Source organism: Moschus berezovskii, chromosome 7, assembly GCF_049115385.1.
Source record: "Moschus berezovskii isolate FMDL1 chromosome 7, NW_MosBer_1.0, whole genome shotgun sequence".
Lineage (NCBI taxonomy): Eukaryota > Metazoa > Chordata > Mammalia > Artiodactyla > Moschidae > Moschus > Moschus berezovskii.
Window position 1 is genome coordinate 30,819,747 of NC_142466.1, and position 4,649 is coordinate 30,824,395.

At 43.8% G+C, this 4,649-nt stretch overlaps 1 pseudogene; it reads left to right on the forward strand.

Moving 5' to 3' along the window:
* Positions 1-2,490: 2,490 nt before the first annotated feature.
* Positions 2,491-3,221, forward strand: LOC148777302 (putative monooxygenase p33MONOX pseudogene; annotated as a pseudogene).
* Positions 3,222-4,649: the final 1,428 nt, after the last annotated feature.

The following is a 4,649-nucleotide window of genomic DNA, read 5'->3' on the forward strand; positions in this document are numbered from 1 at the left end:
TAAGTTATCTACAGACAGTCGCCAACAACTTATGACAGTAGAAACCATATTTTGAACTTCCAAGTTTGATCTTTTCCCCAGACTGCGTGTGATACTCTTGTGCTTGGCAGTGGCTGTACCACAGCTCCCAACCAGCCATGCCATCACATGGAGGAATGACACAAACACAACCACTCTGCTTTTCACCGTCAGTACAGTATCCAAGAAATTACATGAGCTATTCAACACTTTATTATGAAATAGGTTTTGTGAGAGATGATTCTGCCCAACTGTAGGCTAATGTAAGTGTGTTATGCAGGTTTAAGGCTAGGCTAAGCTCTGATGTTCAGTATGTTAAGTGTACTAAGTGAATTTTGGGGGATTTAATGACATTTTCAACTTACAGTTAATTTCTTGGGACATAATCCCATCATAACTAGAGAAAGACCTGTACATAAACTGGAGGGATCTTAATTGAGAGTCTCACATTCAAGGAAATAAAAGGATAAGGAGGGAAATGTACTTTTCTCTAGCTTTGAATCCTCCAACCTCATGAAAACATAAATTAAGTAGGTCTGCAATGGTCCAATTTTATTTATCCAACACCTATTGAATGTCTACTATATGCCAAAGATGGGCTAATCAGCAATGACATACCAAGAGTTTCTAGGGTCAGATCCAAATTTACAGATGCTTCCTAAAGTTGGGGTTTATTAGAAGAGCAGAGTGATAAATCACACTGGCACCTCATTTTATGATTTTAGACAAGAGTGATCATCACTTAACTCTTACACATAAGCTCTGTCAAATGAACTTCAGCGATAATAGCCTCATTTTTTTTTTAAGCCTTATCTACCTGGCATTCAATTGATTGAATCTGAGGTCCTCACTTTCCATTTTTACAGCTTGGTTCCTTCTCTTCACATGTCACAATTGGGAGGATTGATTTTCTTTGTACACTGTCTTTTCTTCTTTCCAATTCCCAGCTCCCTATTTTTCTTTTCTACTCCTGCTGCCCATCATTGATTCTCTTCCTGTGTTCTGTCTATTATCTCTAGCCCTGAGCTAAGGGACCCAGCTCTTCTTTCCTATACACATTTCTAATGAGAGGTGGATTAGCAAGAAATAAAAGTGTGGTTCTTAGGGGGGAAAAGCCACCATATCCCAGGACACTGATTTCTAATTCTTGCCACACATCTTTGCTTTGAAAGGCAGGGAGCTTGCCAAAGGAAAATTGCCTTTCCATACCTAAGGTGTGTGTGTACAATTTAACATTCCTTCCCAAAGGGTCAAGTACAAAAGCGGGGCCTCAAAAATGTTGATTGACTTTAATTGAACATAAAAATGATGACACTTTAGCCTGGATTTACTATTTGAGTCAAAAGCAGTTATTTTTACATTTGTGTGCCCCTTAAAACTTCAAAGTATTTTCGCACACATTTTCTTTTATTTCACACACTTATGCTTCTACTGCTTCATAAAACCAATGAGAACAAGAATTGTCTGATGTTATAAGAATTCTGCGAAGTAGACAGAGCAGGTATTTTATCCTCATTTTCTAAGATAAGGAAACTGAGGCTCAGCAATACTGTTTTACCCCAGTGTCACTTAGCTCTTCAAGAGCAAAGTTAATGCTGGAGTCTGAGTCTCATTTTAGCCACTGCATGTTGATCAGTGCCTGAGGCCCAAACACATTTGATGGCCAGTACACCATGGCTTGGTTCCAACTCCACCACGTCCATTGGACATCATTTTCCCGGTCTTTGAAGCCTTCTAGTGCTGGAGCTCTCCAGTACTCTTGCCTGGAAAATCCCATGGACAGAGGAGCCTGGTAGGCTCCAGTCCATGGGGTTGCTAACAGTCAGACACGACTGAGCAACTTCACTTTCACTTTTCACTTTCATGCATTGGAGAGGGAAATGGCAACCCACTCCAGTGTTCTTGCCTGGAGAATCCCAGGGATGGGGGAGCCTGGTGGGCTGCCGTCTATGGGGTCGCACAGAGTCGGACACGACTGAAGTGACCTAGCAGCAGCAGCAGTGCTGGAGCTCAGCCCAAAGGAGCCCCACAGTGGCAGAGAAACAGAACCTCTGGATAGACTCTTCTGGAAGAGCTTTGCTAATGTGGACAGTTGGACAATGTCCCTTGTGAGTGTTTGTCAGTAGGATCATCACATTTCACTGGGGTTAAAGGGACTCAGCTCTGGAATTCTGTACAGTTAAAGCACCTGGATCTTGGTCTTCCCATGGCTCGGAGAGAACCCGAAGGGTCTGCCCTTGAGTTTAGTGGGCCTCCAGGAAAGATGACCCTCCCCACCAGGATGTACTTACTATCAGGCATTCAGTCATGACAATGCCCTCAGGAGCTCTATACAATGTCTCCTATTCCTTCAGTTATGGACAGTACTCCCCAGAAGCCAGTGTTTCCAGGGTGCAACTATCAGAACCTTGCCAAGATAGACTGGGAAGACACCAGTATGCCCTCCCCTGCCAGGACCCTATAGCACTGACAATGTGGGTAGGTGGTAAGGCTAGAGCTACCCACGGTATCATGAATTCTCTGATCATAAAGCAGATCAGGGAGAGCACTCAACATTTTGAACAACAGGCAGGGCTGACAGGTGCTGGCTGTACACCAAAAGGTCTTCCCACAGAGGGTGATAAGTACCTTTACGTGGCAAAAGTGTTAGTGTGAGTCATTCAGTCATGTCTGACTCTTTGTGACCCCACGGACTGTAGCCCAACAGTCTCGTCTGTTTATGGAGTTCTCCAGGAAAGAATCCTGGAGTGGGGTGCCATGCCCTCCCTCCAGCGGATTTTCCCAACCCAGGGATCGAACCTGGGTCTCCCACATTGCAGGCAGATTCTTTACCATCTGAGCCACCAGGGAAGCCCAAGTGGCAAAATCATGTCACAAACTAAAGTTACACAGTGGAGAAAAAACAAAAGAATAGAGGTAGTCTTCATGCCAGACCACCCCTAGCAGCACCCCTCACCCATCCTCTAAGCAGAAACCCAGAGGCTGTTACACTTCTGTTCTTCCACAGAATTCCCCAACCCAAGCCCCGTGCCATGGATGCTGCAAGCAGGCATAAGGACAGAAACTCCAGGCCTACAAAGAAGCCCTCTCCAATGGAGCTGCTCCAGATCTAGGCCACCTGAGTGACTGCGACTCCAGCAACATTCAAGCCACCCAAGATGGACAACCCAGTGATAAAAGGAACAATTGCTGCAGACCAGTAATCTCATACTAGAATATGCTCATGCCTACTGGGTTCTAGAGCTCTTTCTATTTCAGGGACTCTGGTACAGGGTATCTTGTTCCCCTTTACCTTACCATAAGAAAGGTTTTGTATTTAGGGGTTTGTTTAAGTTGTTAAAGTGAAGGTAGAACTGGAGATAAACTTGGCTCTTGAGAAACACTAGGGCAAAGCTTGTCATTGTGTACTGCTTTATAATCAGTCTAAATCATATTAACCAGTGACGTATGAGAGAACTTTTCATACTGTTCATACTATTCATGGCATTCTCAAGGCAAGAATACTGAAGTGTTTTGTCATTCCCTTCTCCAGTGAACCACATTTTGTCAGAACACTCCACCATGACCCATCCGTCTTGAGTGGCCCTACATAGCATGGCTTATAGTTTCATTGAGATAGACAAGGCTGTGGTCCAGGTGATTAGATTGGTTAGTTTCCTGTGATTATGGTTTTCAGTCTGTCTGCCTTCTGATGGAGAAGGATAAGAGGCTTATGGAAGCTTCCTGGTGGGAGAGACTGACTGAGGGGGAAACTGAGTCTTGTTCTGATTGGCAGGGCCATGCTCAGTAAATCATTAAACCAATTTTCTGTTGATGCGTAGAGCTGTGTTCCCTCCCTGCTATTTACCTGGGGCCAAACTGTGGTGGATTTGATTTAGGTCATATCTGAATGGTCTAGTGGTTTTCCCTACTTTCTTCAATTTAAGTCTGAATTTGGCAATAAGGAGTTCATGATCTGAGCCACAGTCAGCTCCCGGTCTTGTTTTTGCTGACTGTATCCAGCTTCTCCATCTCTGGCTGCAAAGAATATAATCAATCTGATTTTTGTGTTGACCATCTGGTGATGTCCATGTGTAGAGTCTTCTCTTGTGTTGTTGGAAGAGGGTGTTTGCTATGACCAGTGCGTTCTCTTGGCAAAACTCTATTAGCCTTTGCCCTGCTTCATCCCGTGCTCCAAGGGCAAATTTGCCTGTTACTCCAGATGTTTCTTGACTTCCTACTTTTGCATTCCAGTCCCCTATAATGAAAAGGACATCTTTTTTGGGTGTTAGTTCTAAAAGGTCTTATAGGTCTTCATAGAACCGTTCAACTTCGGCTTCTTCAGTGTTACTGGTTGGGGCATAGGCCTGGATTACTGTAATATTGAATGGTTTGCCTTGGAAACGAACAGAAATTATTCTGTCGTTTTTAAGATTGCATCCAAGTACTGCATTTTGGACTCTTTTGTTGACCATGATGGCTACTCCATTTCTTCTAAGGGATTCCTGCCCACAGTAGTAGATATAATGGTCATCCGAGTTAAATTCACCCATTCCAGAAAATTTTAATTCACTGATTCCTAGAATGTCTATGTTCACTCTTGCCATCTCCTGTTTGACCACTTCCAATTTGCCTTGATTCATGGACCTAAC